This window comes from Miniopterus schreibersii (assembly GCF_964146895.1).
Source record: "Miniopterus schreibersii genome assembly, chromosome: 17".
NCBI classification, from domain to species: Eukaryota; Metazoa; Chordata; class Mammalia; order Chiroptera; family Miniopteridae; genus Miniopterus; species Miniopterus schreibersii.
This window is the reverse complement of record NC_138117.1, coordinates 13,062,855-13,076,305: the sequence shown is the minus strand read 5'-3', so window position 1 is coordinate 13,076,305 and position 13,451 is coordinate 13,062,855.

Here is a 13,451-nt window from a genome sequence, read left to right as displayed (position 1 = left end):
AATAGTAGACATACAGCAAATCACCTTTATTTTACAAATACAGTAATATTAGAATATTGGTTTAATTGGTTTATACACACAACAAACAAAGATGATTTTGATATTATTGATCTCACTAACCTAAACATCCAGCAAATTAAATCCAATTAAATATAGAATATGTATAAAATATTCATTCTGGGAGGAGGGAAAGGCCTCTTAGTTATTAACTAGTAATATAAACTTTAGTAAGATTGAGAACTTTCTTATTGCAAAGCTCTAAAGAAACTTTTTTTAGCCATCCTAGGAAAACAAAATGCTTGTAAACCGAATTTTTGTTCTTTGCTTTCCTTTCATTCATTCCATCACAGCTCACGATGTGATGTGAATTTGTTCATTGGGGTTTTTTTTTCTGTGTTTGTCTTTACTGTTTACATTATCTGAATATTTAGTTCTTTTTCTCTAGTGTGAACCACCTTTTATGACAGCAGAATGAGCCAGTGAAACCAGCTTTCGTATGGTTTGACTTGTTCGAGAATAATCCTCTTACTTGATTTGTCAAAGCTGGGATACTACGATCCTTGCAGAATCCACCCACAGATTTACCAGGCGAATAAAAGAGATGCTGTTCCCTCAGTGGAAGGCTCCCCTAAAGGATGTCTGCAGCTTGGCACCCCTCCCCACGGAATGCTGTAATGTTAACTCACACTTCCCTCAGAGGGAAAGCAATTCAAAGGTAAACAATCAGCTACCTCTCCCAGACATCTGACACATTATGTACAAAGTACCCTCAGTCCTGGAGGCTATTTTGTCAGCCTCGATCTTTAAAGTGTATAGCATAACGATTTAAAAGAGCCACCCGACAAGGGCATGGACATGCCTCAGCCTTCCCTTGGCTACATTTCAAAGAAACCGCACTGGCCATCTGAGCAGCTCTGCTTTATATTCTACAGAAAAGACAAATCTTCTGAGCAAGAAAAAAAACATCTACCAGACTAGAAAACATTCTGGCCAGAGTGGCTGTGTAGCTCACGCACACCCAAGCACTAATGAGCCTCGTTCACATGATGTGCGAGTGTGGTGTTGTTTCTGGTTTTGCTTTGTTTTGTTTTGTTTTTCTTAACCTGGTTTGTGCATCTGTAGGAGTAGAGTCTGGTTGTAATCTATTTGGAAACATATGGTGATAAGCCATCAAGCAGTTTATCCTTTGGATGACTGGACAAAAGATAGGTCTTTAATAGGCGGACAAACCTATTTCCTTACATTGAAATACAGTTTTATATTTTAAAATTGTCCTTGCTTGTGACAAATGCATTGAGAAGGTCTTTATTGGTTTATGCTAATTTACACAACTCCCAAGAAACTGGCTAAAGGCCTAGAGGTGGTTTCTTCAGCATTAAAAATTTTTTTGTGAACTGCACTCTGTAACTATGAATAAGTACTGCATTTCCAATTTGTCTATTTTTTTCTACATGGGCCTTATAGGTTTTTACCTATAAAGAAAAATTTTGGAGTAAATTTTGCTTGAATACTAAGAGACACATGAGCTATACAGCTTTCTAGCTTTGGTCTCTAGCTCTTCAACAAAGGGGGTCCCGACACCCTTCAGCAAGTATGGCCTAGTGTGTTTTGACATCCCTATAGTCCAGTTTTGTGTGTCCTACTTAGTGCTTGCCCCATGCTGTTGGTCTGTGTTACAGTGACTTCCTCTTACCTCAAGGCTTTAAGTATCTGATTTGACTTTAACACATGTACTTGCTTTAAAAAAAAAAGTCTTCAACTATGAAGTTCCTAGCAGCAGATGTCAATGGAAAGTGTAGCCATCAGCTGCATTCTGCAAAGCACACTGAAAACAAGACATTCGATGAGTGCTTCTCTCCCTCTGTGAGATCAGAGATCTCTTCCTTCACTGTTGTATAGTAATCCTCTGAAAGGTAGGCAAAGGAATAGATGCTCTAAACAACTTTTGCCCCAAGGATCACTTCTTATTTAACATCCACATTAAAATGAACCCCTCCATAGGCCCAGTCTCCCCACTCCAAGCCCACAAAACTAGCCAAAAGACCTTCATTAAAACAAATAATAACACAACTTCTCTGTAGATTTAGAGAAGTATATTGGAACAAATAAAGATTTTGAAGGCTTAGTCTTGGTTCAAATTGCAGTTCCTCACTTACTATCTATGGTGTCTTAGTCAATGCATGCTTTAAATTTCTGGACTCCTGTTTAATAGGGATTGTGAGAGACAGTGCAGGCCTAAGTACCTGGCATATTAAGCAATTTTGAAGTGCGTAGCATTTGTGGTAGTGACTTAAGAATTGGAAAATTGCAATAAGCACAACATAAACTATAACTACCCAAGAATGAAAGAGAATATGGAAATCCTGCCTAGGTTTGCTGATAGCTAGGTGGCCTCACAAGAAAGCACATACCCTAGATAAATGCTGTCACTCACAGGTGTTGGTTCTCAAATTCCTAAGGTTGGGTTGGGAGTAGCAGTAATTCCTGACATGCATATTTTCTTTCAGTCATTATAGTTCAGATAGCACTTCTTGTCTGTTCTGCTTCTCTCTGTAGCTGGGTGGGCTCTGGTACTATATGCCTCGGGAAAATTGGAGAAGTGGGTAGAGTTTATCTTTTAGGCACAGGTAGTCCTTTGCTTCTGCCCAATCCCTTGGCATGCCTCTTTACCTTTTCCTTACCTCACTCTTTAACATTTCCTCTACAAACACTGTTTTGTTTTGAGAGTCTTCATTCATGGATTTAAAAAATATTTTAGTTGCAAAAGAAGGGTTATTTACTACTGTTGATTAGTTCTTTATCTCATTTTATCTCGTTCCCACCCTTATCCCCCATTTCCTATGACTATTCTTTCTTCACAACTTTTTTCTCCACTTTCAATTTCCATTGTTAAATTTTTGTTGAATAGGTTTATATGTCAGTTGCTAAGGCATAAGAATGAAATCAGACCAGTTCCCTGCTCTCAAGGAGCTCATATTAAATACAACATCATACGGTTGAAAGCCATTTATTAATACTATACTGTATTTGTTTATTCAAAAAAATATGTTGAATGACTGCTAGATTTTACCACTGGTAAGAGAAATGATTGTTTTTCCATTATGGATTTACAATAGTGTGTGGACATGGTTGAAGGGTGTGTGAATAAAATGATTACACACTATACAAATAAATGTATAATTTCAAAGTTTGATGAACTGATATAAAGTAACAAAAGGATAGTTTTGTGTGTTAAAAAATAAATTTTAACCAAGAATTTTATATCCAGAAAAACCATCTTTCAAAAAATAAAAGTAAAATAGACATTTTCAGATAAAATAAATTGAGACCATTTGTTCCTAGCCAACCAACCTTACAAGAAATAAATACTAAAGGAAGTTCTTGATGCTGAAAGCAAGGGACCACAAACAGTAATTGAAATGCACACACACACACAGAAGAGAGACAGAGAGAGAGAACCGGCAAAGAAAATTATGTAATTATAAAAGACATGATAAATATTTCTTCTTTCTTTTGTTAATTGATTAAAAGGCAGTTTTATAAAACAATATTTTTATAACGGTAATGTAGTTTTATAACATATAGAAGTGTAATATATTTGACAATAATAGCACAAAGTGGGGGCCGTTTTGAAGAAGATCATTAACCACAGGTGGTAATTCAAATCCACAGGAACAAATTAAGTGAACCACAAATCATCTGACAACCATCAGTTTATTCTCTGTATCTATGAGTCTGTTTCTGTTTTGTTAGTTGGTTTATTTTGCTCTTTGGAGTCCACATATAAGTGTAATGTGCCCATCAATAGATGTTTAGAGAAGAAAGATGTACGTGTATACAATGGAATATTACTTGGTCATAAAAAGAATGAAATCTTACCATTTGCAACAACATGGATGGACCTGGAGGGATTATGCTAAATAAAATAAATCAGTCAGAGAAAGACAGATATAACATATATTCTTATCTTTTCACAGTCCAACTACAATAACATTGTAACACCCACATAAAGTATAAGAAATGTATTTATTACCTTCACTTTAAAATGTTTATTCTATGGTTGTCATATAGAACAAATTTAATATATTACAATCCCCAAAAGAAAATATACATTTAATAAAAGTAATTTTATTAACTTTAAATAAATTTAACATGAACATGTTCTTTTATATTTACACAGATATTTGCCACAACCAAAGTTTTTTGTTCCTCTTTGAAGATCAAATGTTCCCTTTTATTAAATTTTTCTTCAGGCTGAAGATCTTTTATCATCTCTTCTACTGTCAATCTGCTATAGACAACTTATTTTGTTTTCTCTATTATTTGAAAATGTGTTTATATTGCCTTAATTATTGAGGGATATTTTTCAAGACTATAGATGTCTGGGTTGATAGATTTTATTTTTATTTTTTCACTTTAAAAATGCACCACCACCCTTCGCACCCCATGCCCCCTGACTTACATACGTAATTTCAAATGAGAAGTTTTCAGCCACTGAATCATTTTCTGTCGGTACATGCTTGGATTTCCTCTGGGTACTTTCAAGAATTTATCTTTAATTTTTAGCAGGTTGAGTATGATGTGCTTAAGTTTGCCATCTTCTTATTAATCTTGTTTGGGGTATGCCAAGCTTCTTGATATTGCAAATTTATGTCTGCCACCAAATTTTGGAAGTTTTTTCTATTACATATTTAACTGCGTGTGTTTTTTTTCCTGCTTTCTACTTTCTCTTCTCATTCTAGGATTTTGATTACATACATGTTATAACTTTTGATATTGTCCCCTGGCACTTGAGGCTCTGTTTATATTTTTAAGTACTTTTGCTCCATTTATTTCAAATTACATAACTTCTATTAACCTTCATCAAGTTCACTGATTCTTCACTCTGCCATTTCCATTCACTTATCAAGGCCATCCTATGACTTTTTAATTTCCGATGGAGTATATTTCCTTTCTAAAATTTTAATTTGCTCTTTTTCATCTTTTTATTTCTTTGCACAGAGTTCCAAATATTTCATTCATTATTAACAGTTTTCTTCACCTAATTGATATCTAGATTAGCCACTTTAAAGTCCTATTTGATAATTCCAACATCTGACTTATCTTGCATGTGGCCTCTGTTGCTGGTCTCCTCCTCTTAATATACTTCACATTTTCTTGTTTCAACAATTTTAGATTGTTTCCCAGGCATTGTGAATGCTGTGTTGTAGAAACTTCAAATTTGTATTTTGTTACATTCCTCTGAAGATGGTTGACGTTTTTGTTTTAGCAAGCAATTCACTTGCTTACACTTAAAATGCAAACTTTCCCTCTCCAGTGAGGCAACTCACATCTCAGTTATTTCTGTTGTCCTAATTTGAAGTGTTTAAAGTCTGTCTTGCACAGTGTGTTTCCAGGTATAGCCAGAGACTTGGACATAGTTGAAAAACATTCACTGGGCTGCCCTTCCCATGATCAGTCCTTCCCAGAATTCCATCTTTACATTTCTGGTGCTGTGATGAGACTGAGATTTTTCTATTTTCTCAAACTAGTAACACATAGAGAGTTTTCTATCAGATCTTCAGTCACACCTCACACACTGAGACTGCAGTAAACCCTCAGGCCAAAGAAACAAATGTGTTGAATTCCCCTTGTGACAGGCACTTCTTCCAACTTTTTACTCCCCTCTAAAATACGTAATGTGTTTTTCCCCCCTGACTTCTAAAATTTTCTCTTTATCACTGGTTTTCAGCAATTTAATTATGATATTATTGGCATGGCTTTCTTTATACTTATCTTCGTTGAGATCACTGAGTTTCTTGAATCTGTACATTATATTTTAATTAAAGCTTGAAAAAAATCCAGCCATTTATTTTTCAATGCTTTTTCTGCCCCTCCTTTTTATGGGACTCTAATTATACGTGTTAGACTACTTTATGTCATCTCACAGATAACTGATACTCGGTTCTTTTTTTCAGTTGTTTTTGTTTCTATCTGTGTTTCATTTTGGATAGTTTCCATTCTTTTTTTATTTTTATTATAAATCTTGTTTTCCTACAGGGTGTAATCTGATATTACACTTATCAAATAAATTACTCATTTGAACTGTTGTAATTTTTATTCTTAGACATTGCCTTTGCTTCTTTTTATTCTCTCCATTTCTCTATTTACTGTTTTTTTTCCTTTAAGTCCTACAATATGACTATAATATCTTTTTAGTTTGTTTACTAATTCTTTGCTCTTATTTTTTATGTTTCTAATGACTCATTTTTTATTTCTTGCCACCTAGTGATGGGTTACATTTTCCTGCTCCTTTGAGTGGCTGGTAATCTTTCATGGGACACTGAGCACTGTGAATTTTTAATGTTATCTTTCTGGATTTTGTTGTCTTCCTTTAATGGTTGCTGGCTTTGCTCTGGTAGCCAATTGAATAGTCACATTAATTTTACCTTTTGAGGCTAATTTCTAAGCTCTGTCTGTGTGGGTCTCAAGTAGCCTTTACTTTGGGGATATTTTCGTATCACAACAAGATCTGGCCCTTCTATAGTTTCAACTAAATTTTCCAGTTGGCCATCAAGAAATTTCCATTCTGACTGGTGACAGACTGACTGATTTTCAGTCCTGTGTGAGCACTGAGAACAGTTCAACTCACAGAATATTAGTCATCCTGTTGCACAACCTTATGTATTTATACCGCACATATATGCATATTTATATTCAGGAGACTTATGGAATTTTTTCATCATTTCCTCTCTCCCAGGAGGGTGACACACAATTTCCCACCAGCTCAGACTTGATTTCTCAACTTCCAGACTTCTCAACTCAGCAAGCCCTCTACTTTCTCCCTAGGATTCTGCCTTTCTGCTCCACAGCCTGAGTGTGTCCCCAGCCAGAGGCGAGCATAATCTTGTTTTCCTCATTTGTTTCCTTTCTCTCAGGGATCAAAATCCAGCACTGCCTGTATGTTTCAAACTCTAAAAATAGTTGTTTCATGTATTTTGTCCAAGTTTCCAGTTTTACAACGTGGGAAGTTAAATATGGAAGGTTACTCCATTATTCCTTTAGTGTCCTTAACCGATATTTACTACAGATGACAAGAAGAATAGTAAACATGATGACATAAAGAAACTATCCTTGTCATTACAGAAGCTCTGTGGCCTAAAAACCTACAATATTTATTATCTGTTCCTTAACAGAAAAAAATTGTCAAGCCCTGACTTATACGTATGTGGTGGTAGAAGAAAGAGATTAGGGAATGGGAAGGAAATGGTGGGGAGTGAGCAGTCCAAATTGTCGTTTTGGTCCCTATTAAAAGAGATGGAAGAGGGAGTATGAAGAGAATTATGTCCACATGGTTACTATACATATTACTCTTTGATCCTGTGCCTCACTTAAAATTAGAAATTTAAAGATAATTTTTAGCATCTGGAAGAGAATCTAGAGATCATTTTGACTTTTAATAAACCCCCCATATCCTGCTGAGTTCTACTTCACTCATGCAAAATAAGATTGCAATAATTTTTTTACCAGATTAATATAAGGCCAAGATGAAACGTACAGTGTTTGTGAAAATGCTTCCCTGGTGAAGGAAGATGATTTGACTTTGGGTGGTGGACACACAATGCAATGTACAGATCATGTATCACAGAAATGTACACTTGAAACCTATATGGCCCTATTAACCCATACCACCCCAATAAATGTAATAATAGATAAATTAATTAAACAATTGCAAATTTAAAAAACCCACATCTTATATCATACACATCATAATTAAGGTTTGGAGCTTACACAAAGTTACAGTGGGTTTTAGCTGAAATATAAGCATATGTATGTATGTATATGCCTCCAGGTGTGTATGTGTAAAGGTGTATACTGAAAATAGACACTTACGTGCTTTGTTACCACCCTTAAAGCGACTATAGATTGGTGCTGCTCAAAAGTCAATATCAGATCCAAATATGACTTTTCTGAACATATATAAAAAAAGCATAAGATCACTTTGTGTTAAACTGTAAAATAGATCTCCAGGTACACTTTTAATCAGCAGAACCCAATGATTAAAATGAAAAAAAAAAATCTGGCAAAAATACAAGATAATCCCTTTACCACCCACACCAAGGGCACTTGAAATATCCCTGCCAGTGAAAACGATGTTTAGTTACTGTATCCTCAGTCTCTATAATGCCCACGGGGCCTGGGTCCCCTAGTAGACGATTGTTAGGCAATGGATGTTTTTCCCCTTGAATGATTCCTTCATTTCAGTCTCCTACAGGGGAAAAAAAATTATTAGTGAACAAAGGACTTTAAAAATTACGTCTTTCAAGCAAACTCTTTAAAATCTTTACGAAGTTCAAAAACATTTTAAAGCATTTTAATTTGTTTTGTGCTTTCTGTACTTGATGCCAAGGGCGTGATGTTGCCTGCCTCGGCTTGCTTCCAGGTAGAGGCAACGTGAATCTGCCTGATGGAGGGTGTCAGGAGGGGTGAGAGGAAGCACGGGGGGGGGGGTGGCATTTCAGAACCAGGTGGTACTTCTGCTTGTCGCAGATCCTGTTTGGAGCGGCATGGCAGCTCAGCCCCAGCTCTGCTTGCCGGGGTGGCAACGATGAAAGGGAGGAACCCCGACAGTTCGTGGGTGGGTGGACTCGGCCAGACCCCGAGGACCCACAGTCTTCTCTGATTGAGCCCCATTCTGTCTGAATCACTTATTTCCAGGATCATGTGTCTTTCTATGAGTGTCACATAGCAAGACTTATTAAACAATGGAGGCCTGATGGTCAATCAAAAATCATTTAAATTCCTATTATTGGCATTCATTTATATTTACCTATGCAGAATGGTCAGCAATGAACTATGGGCCACCTAGGGATCTGCATATGTAGAATATTGATGAAGAGAAAATGTGTATTATAAGAGGAAGTACCAATATTTGACAGCTCACGCATGGTTTTATTTATTTATTATTTATTTATTTATTTATTTATTTATTTATATTATCTTCTGAAATTTAGGGTAACAATAATGGGCACAGGTAGAGTACAGCATGTGGCTAAGGCTTAGGAAATTTTAAAATGATTAGGGACCATTCAATGTGAATTTAAATCTGAACTACTTTGATGAAAAGAAACTTTTTGTATGGCGCTTTCTAGGGTATTGAAATGTTGGCCGTATTTTTTAAAATCTCATTGACAATGGATATAGCCTAACTTTCTATACTGACATCCAAATGTCTCTATGCACTCACCATTTATTTTGACTTATCAAATATCAGGGGAAGGAATAAATGAGTGTGTTTGTTAAGGCCATCTCATAGGTGTGGCTGGCACTCCCTGGCATGGATTGTCTAGCAGATGGCATGCCAAGGTCTCAAGGCTAAAAGTAATTATATCCAATGTAAGTTAATTATTCTTTGCCAGTAAAAAATGTCTTTTCAAAGCAGGATTTGAATCTACATACATACAAACTATTTCAAGGACGGTGGTACATGAAATACAAGTGAAATGATTTATTCAACTTTCATACACAAAGTGAAAGTCAGGAAATATTGAGGGAAAGAGAAAAGTGCGTTGGAGTTAATAATGGCATTTCTAGGTAAGGAAATTTGCCTTGTTTGCACTGAAAATAGATGGGCAACAGAGTAGTTATTGAACATTGCATTTTTTCTTATATTGTGTTCCCTTTTTCATTATATCCTAAGGGGCAAAATGTCATTGTATTGCAACTGTGCATTCAACTACACCTTTTGTATAAAATTAATTAATTTAGCTAAGCAATGATGTTTCCTAACATTGAATAAAATAGTTCTCAAACTCTGGTTGTCAGGTTAGAACATAATAAAACATATTATCAGTAGCGCAATGATAATGTGTTTTCAGTTAAAGTATATGAAGTTGGGTAAGAAAGAAATATGTTACTCTATATAGTAAGGCATAGAAACAGATTTGTTTTAAATTAGTATTACTTTGATAGCACTAAATTTCTTGCTAAGGATGTGACGACCTCCTCGAGGGTTTCATTTTAGTCCAACCAAGATTTAATGACAATTCTTTGAACTCTCATTTGTATTCATCTGTTTTCCAAGTGTTTCATTTTAGATATATTGGTAATATTCTTTAACTCACAACTGCAATGTAGTTTCCAAAGTGTGCCAAGCAAGGGATGTTTCCTTCTATGGGTCCTTACAATTTGTGTAAGTTACATTTATTATGCCATTAATATGACACAATTATCACTCTAATTAGATGCAGATGTGACTAACAATTATGGATATAGTTTCTCTTCCTTTTAGATCTAGTTTTAACATGTCCCCATGTAAAATGTTTTCCCCCAACTCTCCCACTAAAAATATCTGTATCCTTTGTTAGGAAATTCCTACCTAAATGTTATAACACTGTAAGATTCTCAATGCCAGTAGAGTTAAAAAGAAAGAGACAACTGGACTCGAGAATCCCAGTCTTCTCTTTAAGGCCACCCAACACCCCTCCTTCTTTGTGCTCAAGCCCTTGAAAGATTTACAGGCAGTTATCGTGCTCCCAGTTAGTTGTAGCTTAGCCAAGCTCTACATACTCTTTTAACCTTTTTTCATGAACTAAGTCAAACCCTGCTTTCTGATGTTCTCTGAACTCTTAACAATACTTCTACATATTTTAAAATAGCATTCTAGTGTTGACAATATGTCTATTGTTTTCCATTTTAGAAAGCTTTTCGTGGAGCCAGAGCAACATACTGGGGTTTTTAAATAGAATTTATTTCAGAGAGGACATGTAAATAACAGCATGGCTATTACGAATGATCACTTGCCCGGGTGACAAGGGATATGTCGGAAATTTTTTTTTTTTTTTAAATATATCTTTTTTTTTTTTTAATTTTTTATTCCAGAGAGAGGAAAGGAGAGGGAGAGAGAGAGAGAAACATCCATGATGAGAGAGTCATTGATCGAGCCCGCAACCCAGGCATGTGCCCTGACCGGGAATCGAACCCCGATGTCCTGGATCCTAGGTCGACGCTCAACGGCTGAGCCACACCCAGCCGGGCTGTTGGAAATCTTGATGTCACTTACTTTTTACCTTTGTGAGTTATAGATGTAGATGGTTTAGTAAGTCACAGTTATTTTTTTTTACATTCTTTTGTTCCCCTCCAAATGGGAAGATGGGTTCTATGGTATTTAATAATACCTTCCAAGTGTCCCTTGGGTAAGTCTGTTTTTTCATCCAATTTTACAGATGAACGCCTGACTTCCAAATTATACTTTTATATCCACTTATCTTTGCCTCCTCACACTGTAGGCAAGTTTGATAATGTCATGGTTTTACAATGAAATCAGCACACCATACCTTGACCCATCAAGAAAATTTGAAACTCTTATCTTGCTTTGCACAGGGAATTTTTATTTTGCTGTACTTCACATTTTATGAAATGAAAAATACAAGTGTCGCCTACTTTCTGACTCTTTCCCAACAAATTCCAAGTTTTTCCAGTAGTTCGTATGTAACAAACCATCTCTAGCACCATTTCAAAACACGGACTAAAGAGCTGTTCGTCCAGTTTCCATGGCTGTGTTTGTTAATCATCTCCAGTAATTTGGTGTGGAGAGAGATGAGTGAGGATAACAGGGAGACGGGAGTGGAAGCTCTCATGTGATCACAATGGTAGTGAGTGGGAGGCTGGGACTTTCCTATTTCTTTAAGAACTAATTTTGTGGATATAAAAGACAGTGGCTCTGCAAGCACTATGCCTGAAGATATATAATTATTATTATCATCATTACCTCTCTCTGTTTCCCCAGAAGAAGGCTGAACCAAAGAGCTTAAATCACTTGACAAAAATCCCTGTGGGTGAAAACAGTTGCCACAAATCTCTGTAATAGGCACACACATGTTAGAGACCTCATCTTACTATTATTCAAAAGTAGTTTAATCTCTGTAATAGACACACACGTGTTAGAGACCTCACCTTACTAACTTACTATTATTCAAAAGTAGTTTAATACTATCAGAATCAGAGGAGGGCTGTATTGCTAATGAAAGAAGTTAAACCAGAAGAGAAAATAATTAGGCAAAATAGGATAGAATAGTAAGAAAGAGCAAATAGTCTGCAGCGATGTAATTGGAAACCTTAAGAAGGGGGGCTGTAGCTGGTGTGTGAGTTTCCTGTGTGGGTGCTGTGGTGGCGAGGAGCTACATGAGGGCAGTTTCCATCCAACTCCTATATGGGTATTTTTGGTTCAGATAAATAGGAAATTCAATTTACTCTATGAAATGTTTAGTTTTTATTGAAATGTGTCAGTTACATAAACATAGTCACAATCTTATTATTTTTTCCAAGGCTAGTATTTTTTTCAACAACCTCTAAAATATTTTATGGAATGAAAACCCATTCTTCACTGGGTTGAGCAAATGAACAAATCCTATTTAGAATGTCAGGCTAATTACTCAAATGATTGTCGCACTAGTCAACTTAAAGCTTTCATACAAATATATAGACATTTAATTATGGAGCTGTGAGCATTTCCTCTGGCTTTATGGTGTTTTTGTTGTTGTAACTGTTATTTTTGATAAACAGAAAAGAGCCCACACATATTTTTCAGAGAAGGATATTCTTGATGCAATTCTTTTCTTTCTTTCCTTTCCTTGGTCTCTTCTCTTCTCCCCTCCCCTCCCTTCTTCCCTCCCTCTCCTTTTTTCCCTTCCTCTCTATAAGGGAAGAAGAGCATCATTTCTTAAACCATTACAAACTTTTCCAGGTATTTGGTGCACAATGTACCAAACCATGAAATGAATGCACACAAAAGTTCCAAGTGTGGGTTCAGAGTGAAGAGGTGGAGTCCTGTCCAAATTTTCTCTTATCCTGCTATTTGTTTACTTGTTTTTTCCTGTAAAAATATCAGTTCCTTATCCATGACCAATTACAATTGATTTTGCAAGTGGAACTGCACATTAAGAAGTAAATATAGTAAAAATAGAAAGAGCAACTTAGGGGTTAGTTTGCAAACTAAACAAATAAATTAAGGCAATGTGGAAACTCAGAGAGCAGAGTGTAACTTTTGAAACACTATGTGGACGGAAGTGTAACCTATGACTTTGACAAGAAAGCAAACATGGATCCAATGAACGCGTTCTTTCCTTACCATATGTTCATGTTCTCCTTCCTAAAAACAGACTCTGGTGTCATTGACTTCCAAAAGACAAAGCAATGCTATTGAAGTGGAAATAAGCTCCAGTTGGGTTTCTGAACTGGGAAAAGATTTGTACCTTGTGAGCAAATATTAGGTGGCTTTGATTTCCTGCTTGATCGCCAGTCCAGAGTGAGCCTCTCTCCACAGGTCTCTCCCTTCTTCACCTGGGGCCATGGCTGAAGGTGAGTGTGGGTTTTGCCCAGCCATGGAATAGAGAAGTATTCCCCCTCTACTCTCCCAGGTTCTCTGAAGTCCCATAGGCCATGCCCCTAAGAACTCATCATTGCCATTTCCA